The sequence below is a fragment of the Chiloscyllium plagiosum genome, unplaced genomic scaffold (assembly GCF_037043375.1).
Source record: "Chiloscyllium plagiosum isolate Xiang-an unplaced genomic scaffold, Cpla_swu_hap1 HiC_scaffold_8, whole genome shotgun sequence".
NCBI lineage: Eukaryota > Metazoa > Chordata > Chondrichthyes > Orectolobiformes > Hemiscylliidae > Chiloscyllium > Chiloscyllium plagiosum.
This window is the reverse complement of record NW_028270146.1, coordinates 93,175,191-93,202,318: the sequence shown is the minus strand read 5'-3', so window position 1 is coordinate 93,202,318 and position 27,128 is coordinate 93,175,191. Positions and strand designations below refer to the sequence as shown.

The 27,128-nt window shown below is 43.3% G+C and overlaps 1 pseudogene; it reads right to left on the bottom strand.

The window, feature by feature from the left end:
• Positions 1 to 2,064: 2,064 nt before the first annotated feature.
• Positions 2,065 to 14,929, bottom strand: LOC122553822 (homeodomain-interacting protein kinase 4 pseudogene; annotated as a pseudogene).
• Positions 14,930 to 27,128: the final 12,199 nt, after the last annotated feature.

Below are 27,128 nucleotides of genomic sequence, written 5' to 3'. Positions count from 1 at the left end.
ACCACCAAAGTGATTGCCACAAGATTAACAGCTTTATAAAATTGAATGGCTCTAGATTATCTCTTGGCCGAAAAAGGGGGAACCTGTGCACTAATTGGTAAAGAATGTTGCACCTTCATCCCAGACGCCACTTCCCTAGTAGAAGATAAGGCAGAAATAGTAAAGAAAAAGATAAAGAATATAAAAGAAGTTGAGAATAAACTTCGAAAAGATGAGAGATGGGAATGGGATGACTGGGGACTGACCAGTTGGGGAAAATGGTTAGCTAATTTAGGCATTTATGTCTTACTAATAATAGTAGGACTAATAATAGGATTTAACGTGTTAAAGTGGATAATGAATAAGTTGATAATGTCCTTGGGAGGTCAATAATCAATGATGATCATGACAACATTAAACACACAAGAAAGAGAGAGTAATAGATTACTCAGAGTTTGAAAAAAAAAAGGCAGATTTAAGAGAGCAGAAACGGTAAGATTGTGAACCTGATATAAAAGAACATGAAGAAGAGGGGTCCAGCAGAAGAATTATTAACTCTGCAGGTACTTAGGGAAGTGTATCTTTACTTTTAATTATGGTTAATTAAATACTAATTCTGGAGTATAATATAAGCAAGTTAACTCTTTTAAAATAAGTTTTCAGCAAAAAAACTGAGATAACTAAAATGTCTGAGCTGTACAAAAATGACACAAAGTTGATGAAGTGTACGGAGAATGGAATGTACCAGCAGTATTGATACAAAATGTTAAACTATATCTTGATGTACTATCGACAAAATAATGAAAATGTCAGCACAAACAGGGAGAAAGGTTGCCAACATGGGAAAGGGGAAGTAACAAGGGTGGAGCGAAGATGGGCAGTTGTATAGCCTAGTAAGAGAGATTGGGTAATTAGGAGTCTGGAGAGGTGACCTCACTCAGCTCAAAAGGTATAATTGTAAACTAACCCCAGTCTAATTCGCTCAATTGCTTTGTGCAGTTGCAGCCCGTACTTGCAAGTCCGTAATAAATTGTCTTGTTTCCAGATTTATTGGTCTCGTCTAAAATTTTATTGAGTTTGTTTCTAACAAGGGTGAGATTGAGAGGAGGGACTTTCATGATAACCCCAGCCAGTGCAGGAATTGAACACATGTTAGAGACACTACTGTGTATTACAAACCAGCCAACTGAGCTAACCAACTGTATGATAATTTCTTCTGCACGAAGAATGGCTGTTAATTAGTTGGCAAGTGGATTCCTCGTTGCTCAAGGTGTTGCCATGGAAACAGACATTCCTAAACATTTGTTTAAATTCAAACCAGTAAGTTGATTCTGATTGGTTAAATATTGCCACAACATTGGTAGCTTCTAGCAAAGTTAAAAATCGCACAACACCATCATCGGGTGGTTGTGGAAGACACAATTGTAAGGCACAGAATTTATAGCAAAAATTTACAGTGTCATGTAACTGATGAAGGAGCGGTGCTCTGAAATCTAGTGTGCTTCCAATTAAACCTGTTGGACTATAGCCTGGTGTTGTGTGATTTTAACTTTGTTACACCCCAGTCCAACACCGGCATCTCCAAATCATGAGCTTCTGACAGGTGTAAGTAAGTCCTATTGTGAGCCCCACTGATAGTATTGTATCAGTTGTTGTGCAATTCTTAGACCTTAAAAAATTAACAGCAGAATCAATCTACTGTTGGATCTAGTGTTCTGAGTTTTACAAACAGGGACTAATTAAGCATGCTGCGTATTCAGGGACAAATGTCACCTGGTGCATTCTCCATGACAATATTTCGACCAGAATCCACTTGCAAATCAATTATAACCCTTTTCCCTTCCAGTACAAATTGTTATTCCCTTTGAAATTTGTCGTTCTTTCAATTCTGTCCCTGAGGAAGGCGAGCAAAAAGCATTCTGTTGTTAGAGTGACACTCTACTCTTCAAGAAAACTGCATTACATAGCATGATTAAATGATTATTAACTTATTGTATTTACTATATGTAAAATATACTCTGAACCTCCCTTCACTAATAACTGACATTTTTCAACCGTGCAGAAATTAATAAGTATGAGTAATATTTATTTGATTAGTAAATTCCAATAATCATTTTTCAACTGTTTATAGATTCCTATATGTCTTACCTCCGTTATAGAAGATCTTGGGTACTTTTCGGGTTTGTTGTCCCCATTCTCTTGACCTTTCATTAATGGAAAGACAATCGAGTGCTTATTACTGTTTCTATCCTTATCAGGCTTCAGATCAAGTTGAATCACACTGCTAAAAGAATGATCTGACAGAAGTGGATTGGTAGGATTTCCTGGTGTTGATTCTGCAACATGCCTGTGTACAGACCAATAGATTTGGTGACAAGTTTCTTGATATGGATAAAGGGGGCGTCGGGCATCCCCTGCACAAGCACTGAAGGGTTCATGAACTAGATGGCTCTTTCCCCCAGGTGGCATCATATTTTTTCTTGACTTTCCAAAAGTGACATTGTCCCTTTTATCAACGACTGCTTTTCCAAAGGAGTAACTATGATTGCATTGGTCCTCTGTACTCTCACGGTGCACAGTACTTGAATTATTACAGTTCTGAAGCAGGTGAAAATTATTTTTGTTATTTTCAGTTTTAACATAATTCAGAGCAGCATCGAGGCTTTGAACAGACAGCTCATAATACTTTGTATCTTTATGGTTTTTCTCCAGTTCCTCCATGGTGATGAATGGATGCTGTAATGCAAGTCTTGGAGAAATGCGATTTTTGGGATCAAAGTTCAACATTCTCTTCACAAGAGCTAACATACTGTTGCGATCATGGAACTCGGCAATATCATCACCATTTGGGGACAATGTTTCGATGATGCTGAATATTTCAAGCTCATCGAGGGACTTTAAGTTATGTCTCCTTGGCTCCAAAGGTTGTGCAAACATCTTTGACTGGTACTCAGACAATGACTTAAGTTGCCACTGGTGAGCTGATGAAGGATAAGAGTTTCTTTTGAAGAAAAGGTGAGTCTTACTTGCTTGGTTGAGCAGATGGTCGTGGGGTTGACCTTGGGTTTCAACAATTATTCTGATCTGATCATATTGATTCTTACCAGGATACAAAGGTTTACCAAGTCGAAGTTCAGCTAGAACACAACCGAGGGACCACATATCCAGCTTTTCACAGAAAGGCAACCCCAAGAGAATCTCCGGAGATCTGTAGTATCTGGCCTGGATATATGGGTCTTTAAAGTGAAAATTAAATGTTTATAATGATAGAATTTGAATTTATACTTGAATATTGAATGTATTTTACTTCAAAAACTAGAGGAAGACCATATATTAATTTCAAACCTCAAGTGTTATGATTTGTATTACTGTAGTGTCTAAGTACACTAACATCGTACTTCTCAGCAGAGCAGAGCAGAGAACAATAGAGAGTGATGAACTGTATATCACTTCTCCACGTTGTGGGAATCCTTTGTGTCAGGATGTTGGAAAAGGTTTGCTGTTGTAGTTGGACACTGGTGTGCAGCATAAAATGTCACAAAATGCAGAAAGAATTGTAAGTCAGATTTAAAAAAAGGCATAAAAATATGCGGTATCTGATGTGGTAAAAACATTACGAAATATCCTGAAGGAGGAAATAATGAAAAGCAAGATCAAGGGGCACTTAGCATGGTCATATGGGGTTTGTCAAACATGATGTCCTTCCCATCGAGTTTCTGTGCGAGGCCAAATGTACTGTTTTTATTCCTTCACCCCACCCCACTCAGCCTAGACTTCCATTGGTGAGGCAAATATTCCATAATATACTGAACCATTCTGAACGGATCATACTTAAATTTGGTGTACTGTAAGTATAGCAGGGCAATTGAGGTTTAAGTGCATCCTGTGGCAGAACCAAACAGAAAATCTATGCACAGGCTTAAAAATAAATAGGATTTATCATCTTAGTCCTCCTGAGCTTCCCCCAGAAGAGCATGGTACTTAGCAGAAGTGACAGGGACTGATCCCATGCTTAGAGTGCTGGTATAAGTCTTGCATAACTCCTTTAATGGTCAGGCACACATAACTTGCATAACTCCTTTAATACAGCGCACAGACTCTTTAGGATTAAGGACACAGGGACCAGTAGTCTTGGCTGCTGAGAGATGCTGGCGAATTAGTCTCTTATCAGGGTGAGGCTAAGTATCATTAAGGGATCCGTAGCCATCGCTGAATAACAGAAGGGGGTAGATCACAGGGTGGGTAATGAGTAGAATGAAGTCATCCAGGTGGACCTCATAGAATGAGTTCCCTTACTGGGGCTACTAATCTGGTCTAATCAGGGAGTCTTGGCTGACAGATATTATCAGGAATATCAAGGGTTCTACTCATTTTGTCAGCCAGCTCAGAGCTAGCTGGGTCACTGTCATGTACAATGCAGATGTAAATAAAGGGTGACTGATGATTGGATAAACAATGTGTCCATGCAAAAGCACCTATTAGCTGAAGCCCAACTGGACTTCAAACAGGCACTACAACTGGCTTTATCATTAGAAAATGTGGCAAGTGGAGCTTATGAGTTACAGGATATTCCAAAAGAAGTGGACACACTAGCCAATCCAACTGAACTTGGGGAACACCACTTGAGTGAAGGCAATTGCACAGCCTCACTCAGGACATATCTTTTAACAGAGGGACACTAGGTCAGCCCAATGTAAAACCCCAAAACAAAGCCAAGCCTTGGCTAAATGGTTAAAATTTTCACGAGGATCCGGGCTGGCAGGCCATTGTAGTTGTTGCTGGTTTGTGGATCAGAGACAGCAAGAGTCCCATTAGGCCTGAACTGAGTAAGAAAACTCATGGACTAGTATGCAGGGGAGTGCACACCCAGGAAAGTCCATCTACAGTTGGTTTGGAACAATTAAATTGCTTAGCAACATCCAAATCAGAACTAATCAAAATAAATGCCTGGCTTAGTGGTCACCCAGTTCTAATGGAGGCAGCTGTGTCAGTGATTGTGGAACCAAAATTTATTCTGGACTCCAATTCTTAAGTTTGTGTAAAACCTTGGCCAAGCTAAGGACCCATACCGGGGAATCCTTAAAGATTAAGGGCCTGACTTCAGTTCCGGTCTCTTTTGAGAAGCAGCTGATTCAGTTACCACCAATTGTAGTAAAAGGCTCAGTCCCAAGCTTGATATGGCAAAATTGGTTGAGGAATATTAAATCTGATTGGCTCAATTTTTTTTTATTAGAAAATGGCTGCCTCAGTGAAGGTCTAATGAATAGCCTATAAGTTTTTCAGGAATGTCTAAGGAGTATCAAAGGGCCAAATGTCAGCTTACATGTTGACCAAGAAGCAAGCTCACAATTCTGCAAGGCTTGCCTTGTGCCATTTTCCTTCTGGGCCAAATTAGAGGCAGAAACCAGGAGGCTGGAACACAAAGGAAACACCAAACCAAGGTAGTTTGTGAAATGGACATCACCAGTTGGTACGATGGTTGGTTAATCTTTTGGGGATTTCAAACAAATGGCAAAATGGTTTTTTTTGCAGCTGGATAAATATGCAATTCCCTCGCATACAGTACTTATATGCAAAGCTGGTGTGTGAGGTGGCTGTCCTTCACAAGCTGCAATTGAATTAGATGTGGATTCCCAAAAGTAAGCTACAATTAATACCCATTAAGCGTTTGTACCAATATACGAGACCACCTTTTGGGATATCACCAGCCTGTGCTATTTTCCTTTGGACAATGGAGAACATTTTCTAAGGTCGATCCCAGGTCCCCATTTATCTGGATGTCATATTAATAACTAGGAAGGTCAATAAACAGCTTTTAGAGAACTTGGAAATAGTTTCTCCAAGGCGCGAGTATGCCTTAGGAGGGAAAAATATGCGCTCCGGGCACCCCAAGTGACCTACTTGGACTACAGAGTTGACAAGACCAGGTTACACCCATTGGAACATAAGGTGAGGGTGGTCACAGGTGCCCCAACACCCAAGTTTGTGCCAGAGCTTACATCTTTTCTTGGGTTGATGAACTATAATGGAATATTCATACGTAAACTAGCCTCCATCCTGGCACCCTTACATTTGCTATTGAAAAATGGTCAGCCTTAGGCATGGTCTTGCAGCCAAGAGGTAGGAGCGTGAAGCAGCAGCTATTATTGTCTCAGGTGACAGCACACTATAATCCTGAGTGAGATGTGATGCTGACATGCAATGCTTCCCCATACGGTTTCGGATAGTGTTAGCTCACTGGTGGCCTAGCCTGATAGCATGTGCCTCCTGAACTTTGGCCGATGCCGAACGAAAATATGCCCGGATAGAGAAGGGAGGTTTGGCAGTCATCAATGGTGTGATAAAATTACACCAATAGTGGAGCACAAACCCTTGCTAGAACAACTTAAAGAGGACAGGGCCATGCTGCCCATAGCTTCAGCATTAGGCTGTTATTTTGAGAATGTACAATTACAAGTTGGAACACCATCTGGGAGGCTAGGTGGCAAATGGAAGCCTTGAGCCAGCTCCCACTGGTGCAGCCACTGGAAGAGTCTGTTCTGGTTTTAAGCTTTCAGGACCCCCTCCGGTCACCACTGACAATATCAGATTGGGGACACAAAAATATCCTGTCTTGGCAAAACTGAAACAGCTGGTGGTGGTGGGGAAAAGCAAAGGGCAATCTCAACCAGAATTGAAACCATTCTGGACCCTGTGAGACCAGATCATCACAGAGGATGGCATATTATTATGGGGAGCGAGAGTGATAGTCCCGAGTAAAGGTTGCTGCCAGATACTGGCTGAACTTCGCTAGGGTCATCCGAGGGTTTCCAAAATGAAGATGTTAGCAAGAAGTTAAGTCTGGTGGTCAGGATTGGAAGCTGCCATAGCCCTGTTGGTGGTACACTGGTAGAGTGCCAAGGACAAAAATTACTGCCAGCAGTCCCCCACATTCATGGGAATAGCTGGGCAACCCCTGGACTCGGGTTAACATTGACAATGCTGGTCCTTTCATGGGCTCAATGCTCTTAGTCGTTGTGGATGCCCACTCAAAGTGCATGGATGGGCATAGAGTTCATGCATCAAACATGGGGATGATGATTGAAAAGTTGTGAGCATCTGTTGAAAACATGGACTCCCAGAGGTGTTGGTCAAAGACAATGGACCATCATTTACCAGCAGCGCATCTGACTATTTTCTAATGTTGAATAGCATTCAGCATGTAAGGAAAGCTTCATACCATCCAATGGGCTGATGGAAACAGCAGTCCAAATGTTAAAGGCAGGTTTAAAGAAACAGCCTACAGCTTCACTCAGTTCCAAATTAACCCGGTTGCTGTTTGATTATAGGATCACCCCTCATGGAACTATACTGACAGCTCCAGCAGAGTTGCTAATGGGGGGAGGAGTCTGTATAGTTCATGGCATTTGAGTACGTGGGACAATAAATGTTACAATTCAATTCAATTTTGATCTTCCTGATCATTGGTGGGGGTGGGGGTTTATTGAAACTGCATCAGGAATGCTAATGCCAGGCACAAGACTCCTCTAAGCGAGAGAGGCAATTTACTTTGGGGTTGAAGTTTACTGTCGAACCCATGCTGGACCATTCCCATGGTTAAGAGGCATGGTCGATAAGAGGTCAAGCCCCATGACTTCCAAGGTCAGGTAGGAGAGTCAGTCCTGCACAAGCACTTGGATCACATGAAAGCTGCAACCTTGCAAACAGGGCAGGGGCAAAACATACCTGGCCCTTCAGAACATCTGACAAGGCTGTCAGAACCAGTAGGTTCTCCCCCTCTGCTGAAGAAATCTCTCAGGACAAGATGGACACGACAGATGTCAAAGACCTCAACGCCACTGCTACCTGAGGAGCAAGAGGCAGGCTATGGTTTAGTACACTCAACCTCATTCCTGTTGAAGGGCTCTTGCCCAAAATGTCGATTCTCCTATTCCTGGGATGCTGCCCGACCTGCTGTGCTTTTCCAGCACCACACTCTCAAGTCTGATCTCCAACATCTGCAATCCTCACTTTCTCCACACTGCTAGTATCCAAGGCACAGTTGGAGGAACCGGACCTGATGCAAAATGTCCCAGGAAAAGCTACAGGATAAAGAACAGGTCTATGTCCCAGAACTTAGAGGGGGAAGGATGTAGTAATTGGAACAAGGTCAGCCAAGTATATGAGTCCTCTGATTGGGGCTCCAATCAGAGACTCGTGGCTGATAGATATAAATAGAAATTTCAAGGGTTCTACTCACTCTCAGAGCAGTTCTAAGTAAGCTGGGTCACAGTCTGTACTATGCACATGGAAATAAAGGGTGACTTGGTGACAGGGTGGAGTTATTTCACAGGGCATTGTACCTTTAGATCAAGCACTGACTGCCTTTGAATGAGGAAGCCCCAGGGACCCACAACAACTCTAAAAGGATTTGTTTGTTGTGCCCACTTCGTCCAGTGAGTTCCCCCATCTGATAGCCCACTGTAATTGTGCCCATCAGGTATCCAAGTAGCCAGTTTGGGCCTTCCCAAGATTAAGGACTCTGGGATCAGAAGTCCCAGCACCCAGACCTGCCAGCTCTCCATTGCTATCATGGACACCGGGAGAGGAGGCAGCTGCTGCATGCACTAGAAGCGCTGGATCATTGAGGGATCACAGGCAAAAAGCGAGTTCAAGTGTGATGGGGGCTGTGGGAGAAGGGGAAGGGATTCTGTAGCAAGTAGCTCTCAGCAGACCTACTTGATGTCCTGATGACAAACCCTCAAATTAGGCATGACTGATTGTCTTTGAAGGAGAGCTCACCCTATAAGCCCATGATCAAACCTGTAGGGACTTTGTTTTTTTTCGGCTGCCATCCGATAGTGAATCCTGTCTACCACTAATTTAACAACAATATTTACTGCCCATTCCTAGTTGCTCTTGATGAGGCAGTGGTGATCTGCCTTCTTGAACTGCTGCAATTCATTCAGTATAGAGACAGCCATAATGCTGTTAACAAAGGAATTCCAGAATTTTGATCCAGTGATATTGAAGAGATGGTGATATATTTCCAAGTCAGGTGGTAAGTGGCTCAGAGGAGAACTTGCAGATTTTGGTGTTTTCATGTATCTGCTGCTCTTGTCTATCTATACAATAGTAGTAGTGGGTTTGGAAACTAATGTCTAAAAAGTCTTATGAATTACTGCAGTGCATATTACTGCTACTGGTCGAGGGAGTGCATATTTATAGATACAATACCAAGTGACAACAGTCTTCAAGCTTCTGGAACTCATTGGGTTAAACAAGGTGAGAGGACTGCAGGGATTGATGGGACTGAGCAGTGATAGATAGGCTGGAGAGCCTTTAAGCACCAAGACATGACAACCGCTTCTTTGTTTAACTGGAAAGCCTCTATCTACAGGACTCTTTCAAGTGTGTTACCAAGACTTATTATGGTGGAAGTTTTGCTATCACCCTGCAATTAGCAGCTGTTAGCATTCCCAGTAGCATGGGAACTGCAATGCAGGTCTTTTAAGGGGTAACGACCAATTGTAACAGCAAAAAACAAACAAACAGTCGTAACACATTTCTACCTGCTATGCTACAGGGCAGATAGAACAAGCAGAGCTGCCACCTGCAGGAGGTTATGATCGCCAACATTGCAACAGGATCTCAGGAGGCACAGACTTTCAGGTCATGATGTGGGCAAGGTCACAACAGCCTGAATATTTTCACCTCTGGCTCCCTTAAGAGATCTTCTAGGAGAAAGTGAGGACTGCAGATGGTGGAGATCAGAGCTGAAAATGTGTTGCTGGAAAAGCGCAGCAGGTCAGGCAGCATCCAAGGAGCAGGAGAATCGGTGTTTTGGGCATGAGCCCTTCTTCCTAATTCGGGCTCATGCCCGAAACATCGATTCTCCTGCTCCTTGGATGCTGCCTGACCTGCTGCGCTTTTCCAGCAACACATTTTCATCCCTTAAGAGATCTGCCAGTGACATCTGTAGAATCGCACAATCCACTGCGTACAATGCATTTCCCAAGTGACACACACCATGGATTTTGTAGAGCTGTTCCTACATGTAGGGATAGCTACAGATTGCAGCCATGGTTTAATCAAGGCATCTCAGATCTAACCGCAAAATATTGCGATCAAAATGGATTGTTAAGACCGGTTCCCAGCAAAAGGTCCCCAATCCGTTATGATCCCAGGGACAAGGGCAGAGCTGGCTCCCATTCTTAATCAACCTGCACCCTCCTGCCTCTGTTGGTCGCAACAAGGTTAATTTTTAAAAAAATCCCAGCTCCAATGATTTAACATTTTAAAAGGAGCGCATTAACTAGGCTTTCTTGATTTAGACAAAGAATTATTTTATTAATCACTAAAATGTGAGGAATAATAAAAAATGTATCACATCTATAGACAGATTTGAGATGAGAAGGGAGTAAAAAGATAACAGGAGTTAGGGGTAAATGGGGATGGAAAATTATAGCTATCAAGTTGGATGTTTCCAGTAGCATTGATTCTGGTAGTTGGCAATTGGTTTTCAGATTCTTTGTTCTGCAAATTAGTTGAAAGGAGTTCTCTAGTTTCTTGTTTGACTATGGCTTTGCCTGGCTACTTCCTTCCAGCAATCAAAGAAAAAGATTTCCCATTCTTTCTTTTATCTGCAATGCAGGGTAAACTTTTAGATGTCTTTTAGCAGTATCCTTTACAGCACCTAGTCCCAATTATACAAGAACATTAAGACCAGGACACCAATACCAGACTGATACACCAGCTCCAAAATACCAGACTTGTGTGCCAGTAGTACAACATCAGACTGGAACACCAGCTCTAGAGGACCAGAACAATATACTAGTATTAAACCATCAGATTAGTGGTCTAGAGCTGGTATACCAGTATAGACTACTGCAGTAGCACTAGAGAACAGATTAATAAATCATTCATGAAGAGCTTATACTCTAAATGTTGATTCTCCTGCTCCTTGGATGGTGCCTGACCAGTTGTGCTTTTCAGGCACCACATTCTCGCTTCTAATACACCAGACTAACATGCCAGCATGAGAACAGAACTGTACACCAGCTTTAGAACACTATGCTACTGCACTAATACTAGATTCATTGGTGTACAAGTGTGGTGAAACCTATTCTAGAATAACAGAGTAGCACGCTATTGGAACACCAACCTGGCACACCAGCCAAAGACGACCAGACTACTACACTAGCACTAAAACATCAGACTAGTACACCAGCACTACAACAGCATACTAGCTCACCAGCGCTAGAATACCAGACTATTAGTATACCAGTTCTAGACCACCAGACTAATGCATTAGCACTAGAACACTAGATTAGCAGGCTAGCAGCAGAACACCAGACAAATGTACCAGATGTGGAACCCTAAACTGCTACATGGGCACTGAAACATCAGACCAGCTTTAGAACACCAGGCGATTGCACTGGCACTAGATTGGTACACAAGTTCTAGAATTCCAGACTACTATACTAGTAATAGAACTCCACTATGGCACACCAGCTGTAGAACACCAGACTCGCACACCAACATTGAAACACCAGACTACAATACTAGCACTAGAACAGCATAGTGCATCAGCTCTAAAAAAAGCCAGACTACTTCATTAGCACTAGATCAGACTAGTACAACAGTTTTAGAACATAACACTCGCACCCAGTAGAACACTAGCCTGGCACACCAGCTGTAGAACACTAGACCAGTACACCAGCACTAGAACACGAGATGAGCACACCAGCTCTCGAACTTAAGAAAGCAGCGCTAGAAAAACACACTAAGACATTAGTACTGGAATACTATACTAGTATACCAGCAAAGAACACCAGACTAGCACACCAATACTAGAACACCAAACAGGCAAACTAATCTTAAAACACTAAATTGGCACACTTGTTCTGGAGCACCATCCTGGCACATTAGCACCAAAATACCAGACTAGTATACTAGCAGAACACTAGACTAGAACATGCACAGAGGTGTTGTTAATTTTGACAAATTTGCAGCTTGGGAAAATGGAAACAGGTCTTTCACCCAGACTGCTTTATTTTACCTCACATTGTGAATGCAATCTGGCTATGTAGGTAAGAGGAAATAGTTCAGTTTTTCATAGTATCTCTTCCTTTGAAGTGGTACTCTGAAATTTCATGTATGATATTCCATTATTATTCTTGGAGTGGAGTGTGATCCCATACAGGAATGTTCAGGCAGTTACTTAACTGCGCTCTAAACCATCTCTGGTTTATACATCATTTAATAAAAATAGAAAAACAAATTTTCTTACTCAAACATTCAGCATGTCTGTAGGTAATTTGGGGATATGACCCATTGTTAAGATTGTATTCCACTCATTCAGATATTCAGGTGATATGGAAAGACTGAAAGAATATTGTGCCTGTAAGTGAATGATATTCTGAAAGCTGCCATAACATCTTCATTCTGCAGCAGTCAAGCCTCCTAAAGATATTCATACCTCCAAGGAAGATCAGTGGATAGTACTTTTGAGATAAGATCTAGTCTCTAAAGACATGTCACCGATATGGAGGTAAAGTACAATTGAAGCCGAATAAGCATGATATAGTGGTCATGCTCAAGCCATCATGATACTGAAGGTGCCATTCATGTGCCAGGACAGATCTAGAGAATGTACCAGTTAATAATGGCTGACATTTAATAGCAAAGCATGGTTTAAATTTCAAACCAGCCTATTCTCTTTTTGCCGAGGTGCAGTATACATGTTTGTGTACATTTTGTTTTTCTGTTGTTTTCAAAGCAGACTGCAAAGTCCAGTCATTAACTACTGAACACTCTTTGGCAACACCTCTACTAATCAGAATTCACTTTCCAATTCTCGTCTTAACAGCAGATATTACTTTTTTCCCTTAAATAAATAGTTTGAATTTTCCTGATGAATACAGGTCAAAAATCTTAAAAATATTGTGTCTTTGTGACTTGAATAATACACTGCTTATGCTATTTGGGACAGACATACTTTCAGAAAGGTTTCTAAAATTGCAGGATGGAATCAAGGTTACTATCTTCAGAGACGCTGCCATTTGTGCATCAGAAGCATCCTCTCAAAAGATAACACCAACTTCTTCCTACCAGCAAGGTTTCTAAAATTGCAGGATGGAACCAAGGTTGCTATCTTCAGAGACACCGCCATTTGTGCATCAGAAGCATCTTCTCAAAGTTAACACCAACTTCTTCCTACCAGCCTGCTCTCCAGAATCATTACCCTTTGCAACTGCCATCATTAAGCCAAACACTTACTGGCTAATACCTCCAATTTACAAACTCTGCAATATATGACTCCTTCTTATTGGGATTGGTTGCATTCCATGCAGAGTCCACTAATGACTTCTTGTTATTGCTGTAATTGCTAGAGCTGCAGGCCAATTAGATTGCCTACCAGCTCCAGAGGGAAAGGGTACTCCTACTGAGGGTTGGGAGTTCTACTTCCATTTCTTTAATCTGTCTGTACTGTATTATGGTTGAAAGGTGGTTTTCTTTTCAATCCAACAGCTGCCCATCAACTTTCCTGTCCTCTGGTCAAAACATTCAAATTCAACCCCATGCATTACAAGAAGCAATAGAGTCAATGAGCCAATCAGAAGCACCAGCATCATTGACCCAATAAGAAACAACAGGATCACTGAGCCAATCAAAAGAAAAATAGAAGCATTGGACCAATCAGAAACATTTGAACGATTAAGCCAATGATGTAGAGTAAAAAACTATTTAGACACCTTACAGTCACTGAACTATTCAGTACTAAGGGATCAGAAATGTTAGATGCTGAGAAAATTGGAATTTGTAAACCAGTTGAAGAGAAGAATCACTTAATCAAGTTACAAAGAGGACAGGCAGCAAAACAATGAGATTGCTAAGATATATAGATAAAAATAAAACTACAGGCACTGAAACTACGGAGAATTTTATAACTAATTCTGATAAATATACATCACCTTTAGTTACCACATATAATTGGGTTCCTTGTAAAAAGATGTCAAGGTTTCCCCGAGAACTGCCTGGATTAAGGCACTTCAGAGGTAGTCACAGGTTTGATGTTCAGTTAATGCTACTTAGCTCAGCCAGGTTACAGTATTGACAATACAACTGTCACCAGCTTCCATTGGATAGCTGTAGGGAAGAACGCATAACTTTCCCATTTTAATCCAGTAACTCGTCTTTTCCCTTGAAAACGCAATAGCTTTGAGGACAGTTTGGACTTGGTCAAAGTCCACAAGCACTTTCTTCAAGTTGAAATATTGAGAATGGTTATTTCACCAAGATATGAGAGAGATACCATACCTCATTAAGAGTCAAATTTTCTGCAATGAGTAAAATTGGAATAAAATAAGTTGTCTGAAATCTTTCTTCTTTCTACAGAGAAGTTGAATAAATCCAGATATTCAATATCAGAGTTATTAAGAAATGGATAAGCTAAATATATACCTTGAATATGCTGAACCTCAGGCAGTAAACTGGCTGAGCCAAAATCAATCACTTTGACTCTGAACGGAAATCGCATATGCTCTACTAACATGATATTGTCTGGCTTGATGTCTGTGTGGATAATAGACAAATCCTTAAGCTTTTCCAAAGCCTTCAGCAACTGCATGGCAATGGTCCGAACATGCTTGACAGGGAGAGGGGCAAAGTTGTTAGCCTTTTGGAAGTCTTGCAAGTTTTGCTCCAAAAGTTCAAATACAAGGTAAGACTTTGCATTTCTGTGGAAGCATTCAAGAAAATTTACAATATGAAACTTGTCTGCATCCATATCTTGCAAGAGTTTCAACATTCTGACTTCTGCAGCACTGCAACTATCATATTTTACAGTCTTAATAGCAACAAACTGACCAGTGCTTCTTTTACAACAGCAGGTCACCTCCCCATATACTCCCTCACCTATAAGTTGGATAATGCTATATGTGTCATTGTGAGAATGAATTGCAGACATCCTCTTACGAAAGGGCTTCTGAAGAATCATTTTAGGGGAATATATGTTATTCTGTGAGGCTGAGTGTCCTGTAGATTTTTCAATGCTCATCTTTGATGTTTTCTCTCCTTTATCACCTCTAACTCAACCTTTGCGGTCAGTCGATCTTTAGATGGAGATGATGCTGCAAGGACTTGAACAGATCGTGCATGGTGAAGAAACAATCTTCGGCCCATCGAGGGCCGAAGGGCCTGTACTGCGCTGTATTCTTCTAACTCTTGTCTGTCTTAATGTTGCTACTTAGACTCTGAAGAAACGTTTCAGAAGAACTTGCAGCTTTATATGTGAATTATAATTTTTGAACGATGAAAATTGGCTATTCGACTTAGATCAGCTTTGTTTGGAAGTTCTAGCACGTTCATGCAATCAAAAAAAAACCTAGAGGATTTAGTCAGGAAGCTTATCAAAACTAACCAAGATTGCTTGTGTAGCTATGCATAGCTGTACTGAGCATGTATAATGCTGAGTCATATTATATCATAATCTGTATGAAAGGGTTTATATGCTCTGATGTCATAATTATTGTGTGATTCACCAATATCTTTTAAAGGAAAGGGTAATTAACATGTCTTTGAAGGAGCCTCCACCACATTAATACAACAGAATGTATCTGTAGACTGGAAAAATATTTTAAATTGTTTTCAGTACTCTCAAAACTCTGTCAATAACACACACTTGTAAAGGGCATTCCAAACTGGCTCTTGACAGCTTATTTGGTTTGTTTGGCCAATGGAGGTGAATCTTAGTTTTTTTGGCTGTGTTTACAGCATGGAGTTTCACAGAGAGTCTCTCTCTGCAAGGCCTTGTGGGTTTTCTTGCCAGATCATCTGAAATTCTCCTTATTAGTTACCTACCCGCTCTCATACTGAGAGTCATGTCCGACGTTAGCCCAATTCTACCATCTGTCATACCCAGTGGAACATGCCATTGCTGGGAAAGTCTGGACCATCAACCATGACGGCAGTGCTTTCTTTAAAACACCATTGTGCATCTGGTCAAGTGCTATAGGAACTGCCCTACAGGATCCACGATATATTTCCCAGATGAATCAGATAAGCAGAAATTGATGTCCCACTTTGCAGAGGAGGACCTGGAGGTCCTGATGGATGGATTCTTCAATAATTTTTGACCCTCTGCCAGGTTAAGGGTCCTCTGTCTCTGCCACCTCACTCCTCAATCCTGATATGGCACCCACCTCACACTAAGTTCATTCACTACCACACATTATTACCTAAAAATCTTGCCTCATTTGCTTTCCCTCACCTCACACCACCAAGGCCCCTGTGCTGCCTACTTATCTACTTGGAACAATTTGCTACTTTTTTCCCACCTGCACCAGCACTAACAGTTGAGCCACCTACTTTCACCTTTCTTAATACACCCATTCTCTCATTTCAGGAGCAAACAGTCCACAATAGAGCACAAAGAGTCAAGACAACTGGTGGCAGTCAAACATTCAGCTCGTTACCCCTGATGAAAATAGAATTCTGAATCTGACTACCTCAAGAGGCTGCCTGACTATGTCCCAGCTCTCAACTAGTATCAATGGCTGCGTGTGACTTTGTGCTTGGACCTCAAAGTCTTGCCTCCCTTGATGCTAGCATCAACTGTAAACGATTTAATAGCGCAACACTTGGAAAACAAAGTATGAACGAGAGAAGTTAAGCACGTGAGATAGAAACTGAGTGAGTGTATTAGAAGTGAGAGTATGAGCAAGTGTGAATATGTGACAGAATATGAGTCAGTATAAATGTATGATAGATAGTGCGAGTGTGAGAGAGAATGAGTATATGTGAGAAAGTGAAACAAAGTGAGCGCGTGTAAGAGTGAGTAAATTATTGTGTGGCAGAGGAGAGAAAGAGACACGTAAGTGAGTGAGTCAGAGAGAAGAGTGTGGGGAAGTGAATATTTTGTATTTTGACAAATAGTGAATGACTCGAGTGTAAATGACTGAATAAGAAAGAGTGCGAGTGAGTACATAAGAGACAGAAATAGAATCAGGCACAGATGCCAACATCTGTATAGTTCACAAACCAAAATCCTCCCGTACCGTCAACTTCACCTTGCTCTCATAGTTCTGGAAGGGCTCCGGCCCGAAACGTCGACTTCCTGCTCCTCGGATGACCTGCTGTGCTTTTCGAGCAACACACTGTCAACTCTCAGTTCTGACTTGGAGCCCCAACAACTTTCAATCCTTCAACTGAGGTCATGGGAAAAGGTTTGGGAAGCACTTAGAGATATTTTCTGGTCAACCTGTGCAGAGATGTTACGACAGTTCTGGAACAAATGGTACTTGAACTCAGGCTTCCTTGTTTAGAAGTAGGGACATTACTCCATGGTTCACAGCCAGCCAACTTCAAGCTACCCCACATATTCCTTCTCGCTGCCTCTTTCCATGGAAGGGAATGAAGTAATAATGCAGGGTTAATGGACAAAACGCAGTCATAGCAACTGAATCGGGGTAAAGTGGCAATGGTTGGCAAGCTGGTGGATGCTCCAAATCACTTTTGTACTGGAGGTCTAAAGCTAATCTGAAGTAATCAGGCAGTTACCCAGACAATGCCCTCCAAATGTATTCAGGCCCCAGTAATGTGATAGCCTGCTTGCAATAGCTGCTGGTGAATCATCTTTGCAGCATTATTTGTGCCACTGACAGAATTGGGCATTACTGGTATTGCACTAGGACCTATACTAAGGATCAGAAATAGATCCTCTTTAGACACATAAGTGGGGCGTACGTTTCTGCGAGAAGGGCTCCCAGCTGAGGGAAGGAAGGGATCAATAGCAAGCTCAGAACTCTAGTTAGCAGCGGATATTTCTTCCGGAAGGCTGAGGTTTGCTGTTTACTAGCAGAGTTAGGGTGGAGGTCCTTAAGTGGCTGGTAGGCCTTCCTGCCTTAGACTTAATTTGGGGCGGGGGCGCAGGAAGATGGTGGGATTTCTGCCCTGCACATTTCCACCCAGTTACATTGGTCCACCCTCGTCCAAAAGTCCTTTGGGAGGTGGGGGTATTAAATAGGCAATGCAGTGACATGTGAGGAACAGAATGGAGAATGGGAGATGGGCCTGAACTAACATGAAGGGGTGAAAGGAATGCATTGGGTAAGGGATAGCACAAGAAGGATCAAAAAGAATGGAATGAGGATTGACGAAGTAATGTTTCAGTAAATGCTAAATGCATCAATGAGGTTTTGTTGCTCTCTGCTGGTATTACGTATAAATACCTATAGCTATTTTTGTTTACCATGGCTATTTTGAGTATAATCTGAAACAAAACAATTATCTCTTCACACACTCTATCAGCAGAGCACAATTAGGAATGGGCTTATGGCTGGTATGCAACCTAAGTTCACAACCTACCTATGCCTCATGTCTCTTAATATCTTTGCTTAACCTAAATCGGTCAAACTCAGAATTAACCTTTGCAATTGATCGAGCACTAATCGCCTTTTCAAGAAAAACGTTCTAAATTTCTACCACCTTTTGTTTGTAGAAGTGTTTTCTAGTTTCAAACCTGTAACAATTTTTAAACAATGTCCCCGATGCTGGTTTCTTCATCCAACAAAAATCACTTTTCATTATCAATCTTATTTGTTTTTCTCAATATCTTGAATTACTTTGATCAAATCACCTCAAACTTCGTGGGCGGCACGGTGGCACAGTGGTTAGCACTGCTGCCTCACAGCGCCAGAGACCCGGGTTCAATTCCCGACTCAGGCGACTGACTGTGTGGAGTTTGCACATTCTCCCCGTGTCTGCGTGGGTTTCCTCCGGGTGCTCCGGTTTCCTCCCACAATCCAAAAAATGTGCGGGTCAGGTGAATTGGCCATGCTAAATTGCCAGTAGTGTTAGGTTAAAGGGGTAAATGTAGGGGTATGGGTGGGTTGCGCTTCGGCGGGTCGGTGTGGACTTGTTGGGCCGAAGGGCCTGTTTCCACACTGTAAGTAATCTAATCTAATCTAATCTAATCTAATCTAAACTTCTAAATTCCACATTTGCAATTCTAGTTTGTTTCATTTCTCCTTGTAGTCCAGGTATCATTCTGACAAACCTACACTTTTTCCCCCAAGGCTAATCAATCCTTAAGATATGCTGCCCAGGATTGTTTGCTCCAGGTATGGTGTAATCTGTATTTTGTACAGCTGAAGTGTAACTTCTATCCACTCATATTCTAGTTCTTTAGATATAAAAAGGACAATATTACATTAGCCTTTTGATTAGTTTCTGTACCTGTTCATGATCTGTGTGTCTGGACGTTTTGTAACACCTTAATGTCGAGCTTTACATCACTTATAAAGAATAAGTCAAAGAACTTTGCACATAGAAAGTAGATAACCTCAGATTAGCCTACATTTAATTCATCACAGCTTTGCTCATTTACTAAATCTGTTAATATCTGATTCTATCCACACTGCTTACAGTGCCATTTATATTTGTGACATCTGAAAATATGAATCCTATCATCGGTCTCATTATTAAATACACTGGGACACTAGTCACATCCTGCCAATTGGAGAAAATGCACATTATTCCAACTCTTACTTTTCAGCTACTTTCCTACCCAGGCTAAATAACTTCCCTTCAATTCTATAGGCTTCAACTTTAAAAGGACCAGATAGAAGAGGGATAGGAAAGAGAAGAGCTGGCTGATGTTCCATTCCTGAAAGTAGAGCGCTGCCTAGCTGATTAAGTAGCTCAGTGAAAATCTGTGCCTTACTGATCTCTATGGTTCTGCAAAGAACTGGATCCTGCTACTTAATCACTTTGTTTCATCATTTTATTCATTGTGTAGAGTGTTGGCCTTCTCACATCTCTATTCCTTGTTCCCACCCACAGGGTCCTATGACGTTATGCCATCTCTTTGCCTCCGCCTTCTTCTTTCTTGTTCTTGAATGCCAATCCATTCACCTTTTTGTCCACCTAATATAAAGAAACATGCCAGACCATCTCCATTTGGTTTGTTTTACATTCTGAAAGATGCCCTTTTTGTATTATGGTACAGATTCCAGACCAGGCAGGCCTGTACCTTGAAGATAGTTACACAACATAAAAACATGTGTTCTCCATCATCAATTACTACACTTACATAATTGACTGACCCTATTACACGTGTAACATACAATAACATTAGCAAGCAAACAATCTAGATAGTATACAGATCTCTGACATTATAACTTTGTATTTAGGATTGTAAATAAACCTCATATCTGACTCAAGAACAACTCATCTATCTGTGGATGAACATCGAGGATCATAGAACCCCTACAGTGTGGAAGTAGGTCATTTAGTCCTTCGAGTCCACACCGACCCTATGAAGGGCATCCCATCTAGGCTCACTCCCTCTTACCCTATTCCTGTAACTGAGCATTTCCCCATGCACAACCCTGAACTCTATGGACAATTTAGCATGGCTACTCCACCGAAACTGCACATTTTTGAACTGTGAGAGGAAACCAGAGCACCCAGTGGAAACTCATGCAGACACTGGGAGCACGTGCAAACTCCACACATATAGTCATCCAAGGGTGGAGTTGAACCCGGATCCCTGGTGCTGAGGGGCAGCAATCCGAACCACTGTTCTAGTAAACCAAATAAATGACACCAGTCCCTAATCCCAGTTTTATGGCATATTTCATTGTAGCTAATTTTATCCCAAACTGATGTGTAACATCCGACTTACCACTGCTTTCAGAACTGTGTACAAATTTTATACACAGTATTTTGCAGTTGTCCATGATTCCACACCATATTTCAGTCAGTCGGACAGTAATCACACATCCTCCTCCTGACTGGCAGTGCTGTTCTCTTATTACAGAATTACTTTCTACCTCAAAGCAACATCATACAGCTCTGATCCTACTCAGTATATTTTCATTTACACTATAAACTTGCTTTGGTCCAGAAATTTCTAGTTACTTGTTCTATTTCGCACTTTAATTTGTATAGTATCTTCAGTCTTAAATGCCAAATATTGTTTTTCCTTTCTGCATTTACAATCTGATGCCTTTATATACTTCTAAGGGTATTTACTTGTACTTTCCATGTTTAACAAATTAAATAATTTGTACAACATCATCTGCAAAGGTATGTGTCTGCTTATCTCTCCATCAATATTTAATTCTCTTTCCTCTATTGATATTGTATTGAATATGTCATGCATTACTTTGTATACTTTTGGTCCCATTTTAAATGCACATCTCAAAACTCAAAAATCCTGTGAGTATTACAAAAGGTCAAGTCTGTCCATGTGGTATGCTAATAAGACCGTATACATCACAGATATTGACGTAATGCCACAGACTCTATAAATATTCCTTCATAGCATAATGAGACCAAGAACAGTATTCAGTGACTGCAATAAGTAAAAAGCAGAAAATGATGGAAATGTTCTGCATATCTGGCAGCATTTTTAGAAAGAGGAACACAGATAATTTTTGGAAATTAGTGCTCATGTCAAGAGAGGCATTTGTTGTGCCAGAGAATAAGTGCTGAGGACTGAGGTACCTTCCTATCTCCCCTTGATCAAACTCCAAGCAGGAAGGATAGAGGCCGCTTATCCATGTGCAAGCCAGTTTAGACCCTTAAGTAGCAGGGATTCAACTAGCAGGGAGACTGCTATCAAATTCTGTCAGGTTTTCTTCAGCCTAATCAAAAGGGCTCTTTGTTCTCAGGCTGTATGCTGCTGTATCTTAAAGACCTGGCATAGGGCAGGGAAAGGTTGCTTAAACCTTTTCACAACATCCTTGCATTCACCCATTTACCCCTCAACATCCTGCCGCCACTCCCCTCTACCAGAAGCTCCAGCGATGATCCCCAAGATATAATTGGCAGTGGTCACTACTGCCCATCAGTGAACTAGAACTGGAGAACTGCTGGTCTTTGACTGACTTGCAGTTGTTGGACATGAAATTTCTCCTATTCTGTGGCCTTGATTGTATGGAAAGCCTCATACTATCCAGATATGCATTTGATTGAATCTGTGGTAAATGGCATGGGGTTCACACCAGTTCTTCAGTTTCTTGGCTCACATTATATTTGGCCAACATTTTAGGTTAATGACTTTTCATCAGTGCTGGGAAAATTTAGAAGTGTAATAGGTGCAAACAACTGGGTGAGAAAGAGTTACAATTTCAGTCTTCGTGGAAATCCAAATAGATCAAGTTAACTTCTAGCCACAAACACCAGATGGAGCTCTTGGACAGCATGTACCATGAGTAAATGCTTGTTTTTTCACCCAGATGTCTAGAAGTAGCAAATGCTTCCATTTTTCTCTTATAAATACTCTACAGATGCCTGAATAGCTACACCAAGTCACCCACTATTTACACGTAGAGAGTCCTTGACACTGATCCAGCTCCCTCAGTGAACAGGATGCCTGACACTCCTGTTCTTTTTTTTTAAAAAAAGTTATTAACCAGTACAAATTACAAACAGTTAACAATAGACAGCAGTTTACAAGAAACAGCAATTTACAGGGGAAATGGGCAGCAAAGCCAGACTGTGCAACTAGTTCACAGGGAAAAGAGGACGAACCTCAAATCCCACCTCATATCAAAAAGGAAACAGTAAACAATCACATATAGGCGAAAGTCCTCTGCCTAGTCACACAATCACATAGGCAGTCCAATAAACCAAATAAAACAGTGCACATATCAGACACCCCTGGCAACCCACTTGTCCCTCCCACCATCTGGCCACTCAAAGGCAACTCACTCCTCCACCCCTTCTGGCTCTACATCCCGATGAAGGGCTTATGCCCAAAACGTCGATTCTCCTACTCCTTGGATGCTGCCTGACCCGCTATGCTTTCCCAGTGGCGCACACAACTGATCTCCAGCATCTGCAGTCTTCACATTCTCCTGGCTCTAGGTCCGCCCTGATGCACCTTCCGGCCACCTCTAGGACAGCCTGTCCTGTTTCTCCACCCCTCACAGGTCGACTGCAAATCAGGACGGCCCAGCCACCTTCCGGCTTCCCTAACTGCCCTTCCGACCACCTCTAGGACAGCCCGTCCCAGTACCTGCCCGGGGAGACAGTGCTGAGGACGGCCTGCCTTCCAGCTCTTGGTCTACCCCTACATATCATTTGGCTCCCACCCACCCAGACGTGCCATCCGGCCTGTGGAGTACCCTGACAGACGTCCAGGCCACGTCTCGAACAACCAGTCCCCTTCCTTGGGACGATGGCGCATATAGGGGAGCTCACAAGCCTTCTGGATCTCAACCTGCTCCTACGTGCCTTCTGGCTCTCAGCCGCTGACACACCTTCCGGCCATCTCTAGGACAACCCATCCTGATTACTCCTGCTCAGGATGACAGCGCTCAGAATGGCCTACCCACCTTCCAGTTCACAGGACGGCCTACCCACCCTCCGGCTCTCAGGGGGACAGCTTTCGGGTTGACCCATGAGCCTCCCAGCCCACAGTAAGGCCTGCCAGACCCAGGGACACACAAGACAGTGCACGTGATAAACCCAACAAGTGAGAGTCAGAGTCAAATTGGCAACAGAGTTCTTTCTGGTATACAGAGACTATTACCATAAACAGTTCTTTTCCGAATGCAGAAACCATTGCCAGGAACACAGAGCCCACTCTAGCATGCAAAATGCATTATCAGAGATATAGAGTCCACAACCAAAGGCAGAGACCATGCTGATATGCAGAGTTCACTCCTGAAGGCAGGAAATGCAAACCCCACAATACAGACACATGTTCAGGCTCCATAGAGGCCTGGTCTATCCACAGAGAAACAGTTAATCTGGAAAGGTGCATTATCGCACATGCAAAGAAAGAAAATCAGAATGTAAGGGCTAAACTCGGCCACAAAAATCAGCACAGTCCTTTTCTCAAAGGAAAGAGTAACACAGGCTGCAACCAGCTAGTGAAATGAGAGAACTGAATTACACCTGTAAGCACATAGCTGGCTGATTTACACACAGTCATAGAAAAGGACACCAGAGCATCGATGTAACCATGGAAGAGGGGCAGGCAATCAGCTATAAACAACCCCATCCACGGCCTGCTGCCTGGACCTATTTATGACCAGTTTGGCCAGGTCCAGGATCAGACACTCCGCACCAGGAGCCTGAAAATCAGGGGCGTGGGGTTGAAGTGCAACTAAAAGCAGAGAAGGATTTTCAGAAAACTAAAGTTAGTTAGTGCAAATGCCCACACCCAATATATACACGTTTCCATGGATTCCACAGCACAAGCAGTTGGATGGGGAGTCAGTGAACCACCACAATCTGCAGTTGCAGGGGACTGCCGCGTGCAACACCCTCCACTCCAGATGCCAGAGAGAAAGGGGGAGGACTCTCACTTGGTTGAGGGACAACAGGTGAATGGTGTGCAGCAGCAACTGATACAGGGCTTGCCATTTTGTGTCCCTGAAGGGGATGAAACTAAAATTCCGGAGGCGGCTCAGGTTGTAGGGCATGGCCCCAAGATCCCATGCTTCCCACGGGAGCCTAATGTAATATTCTATCCCGGCAGGGATGCGCGCGGATGGAATTCCACCGCACACCTGAACATCCTCCAACTGGTGCACGATGCCAGGTCCAAGCACCTTAAAACTAAGGCACTGAATAGCAGACACAACAAACCGGATATCTACTTCTGCCCTGCTTGCTATCTCCTGCGGCAGAGCCCAGCCTGGTCATCCTTGCCGCCGCAGCCATCCCCCCCTCTGACAGCCACTCGAGGCCATGAATACATGGGTGCAGATTCCGGAGCAATGGCTCCCTGTCAATAGCTACTACAGGTCCTGGTAAAAGACAGGCAACATCCAAAACAGCCGATAAACAGGAGCTGTGCGTTGTAGTTCAGAGCACACAGCCGACAGAAAAAAAAAGCTACACCACCTAGGAGGCTCAACGTAAAAAAGTATCGCTGCAAGGTCTGAAGGCTGAAGGTCGCCACCTGGGTGCAGAAGCACACCAATGACTGACCACCCTTCCCAATAGCAAGACTCAGTGATGACCCAGTGCATCTTTTTGTCCCAGAATAAGTGAACCAACGTTCTCTAGATGTCAGCAACAAAACCAGGAAGAGGGACCAAATGCACCAGCCGATACCACAGCATGGCAGCCATCATCTGGTTTTTGACTAGCACTCAACTCCTGTATGACAGCACTTGGACAGTCCTGTCCAGCGGCTTAGGTGAGCTGAGACTTTGGCCTCCAGCCCCTGCCAATTGGCCAGCCAGGATTCCTCAGCCAGGTTGAGGTAGACCCTCAGATAGAGGAGATGGTTGGTACCCCAGCTGAACCCCATTACTCCTCCAGAGAGAGTCCACCGCCATGGACCGGACAGTAGTTCCAAATAGTTGTCCCAGTAGATCCTGGTGGAAGACGCCACAGGGTACACCCCCTGGCACTCACTCATCCTCCCCAGGTCCACGAAAGCGAGGAGTACATTGTCCTATGTCGCACTGAACCAGTCCCAACAATCCCCTCCACAAGAGGCACAGGAAAGGCTCCACGCACAAATAATACAGCTGGATGGACAGTGGGCAGTTTTGACATACTCCTCTCAAAGTGAAGGGGCGCTTTGCAGCAGTGTACAAAAAAAGTCAGATCTGAATGACGAACTACGTCCCGAACCCGAATTCCTGCAGAGTCCCGAGCAGATACTTGTGACTGATCTTGTCGAACACGTTCTCCTGATCAAGAGATAGGAAGGTGCTCGACAGACCAACCAGTCGACAGAAATGGATCAGGTCTGGACCAGATGGACGCTATCATGTATCTTCTGGCCCGGGACTGGTCTGGGTGAATCATGCAGGCAAGCATGGAAGCTAGGTATTAAGCCAACACCCTGGTGAAATTCTGTAGTCCGTGTCGAGGAGGGAGACCGGACGCCTGTTCTTTAGAGAACGAAGGTCCCCCTTATTCAGCTGCAGGACGATGACCGCCCTGCACTAAGAAAGAGGCAGCTCTCTGGCATTAAAACACTCCCCTGAACTTGTGCATAGTCACTCCTTAGGAGGTCCCAGAATGGCTTGAAGAACTCCACAGTCAGCTTGTCCAGTCCCAGGGACCTGCTCATTGAGAGCGCCAATCAACTCCTAAAAAGTGAAGAGAGCATCGAGCCTTCCGGTCTCCTCCGAGCAGAGCTACAGCAGGTCCTCCCACAGAACTGAGCATCCTCATTGGATGACCGCAGAGAGAACAGAGCCGCGTAAGCGGAGTGAAGTTGGGCCCTGATAACCTTCAGATCAGAGATGAGGGAGCGGTCATTGGCCAGCAGCACAAGGAGCTGCTGATAGGTGCCATGCCTTTTTTTTTCCCAGCGAGAAGAAGGGAGAGCCACAGTCCAGGTCCTGGAGGAGCTGGATCCGCGACCTCACTTATGTGCCCTGGGACCCGGGCTGCAGGTTTCAGAGCACGGCCTTCTTCTCTTCACACAATGTGCCCCATCTTCTCCCCCCCCCCCGGTCTGACCATAGGAGCATAAACATTCAAAGTGAAGCACCCAGCCCCATAGCTGCATCGTCAGGTGAAGCAAACGGCCTGGCATAGGCTCCCTGACCCCCAAGATCTCTGGCTAAAAATGTGGGGCCAAGAAGTTTTAGATTTAGATTAGATTAGATTAGATTACAGTGTGGAAACAGGCCCTTCGGCCCAACAAGTCCACACCGACCCGCCGAAGCGAAACCCACCCATACCCCTACATTTACCCCTTACCTAACACTACAGGCAATTTAGTATGGCCAATTCACCTGACCCTGCACATCTTTGGATGGTGGGAGGAAATCGGAGCACCCGGAGGAAACCCACGCAGACACGGGGAGATAGCCACCCTGCCAGATTTGCAGATGAGGAGACTCATGTAGCCACCTCACATTTCTCCCCCCCTCCCCCGTTGCCCCCCAGGAGCTAGGTGGTTTAGTTTCCCAGGGTAGTGTGGGATTCTTGCAGGAAGTCCCAAAGGACCGAGAAGTTCCGGAATCTGTGCTGTGACTCCCTGCTGCCATTGATGTTCAGGCTGGTTATGGTAGTCTTCATATCAGTGGTATTTATGCAACCACCACCAATACAATCAAAACTGTATATATTTACTGGGAGGATGAGGAGCATAGAAAGCCCTCACCAGGTGTGCACCGAGGAAGTTCCTGATCTGCTTTCACTCATTGTATCCAGCCCAGGTACTTGGCGAGCAGCCT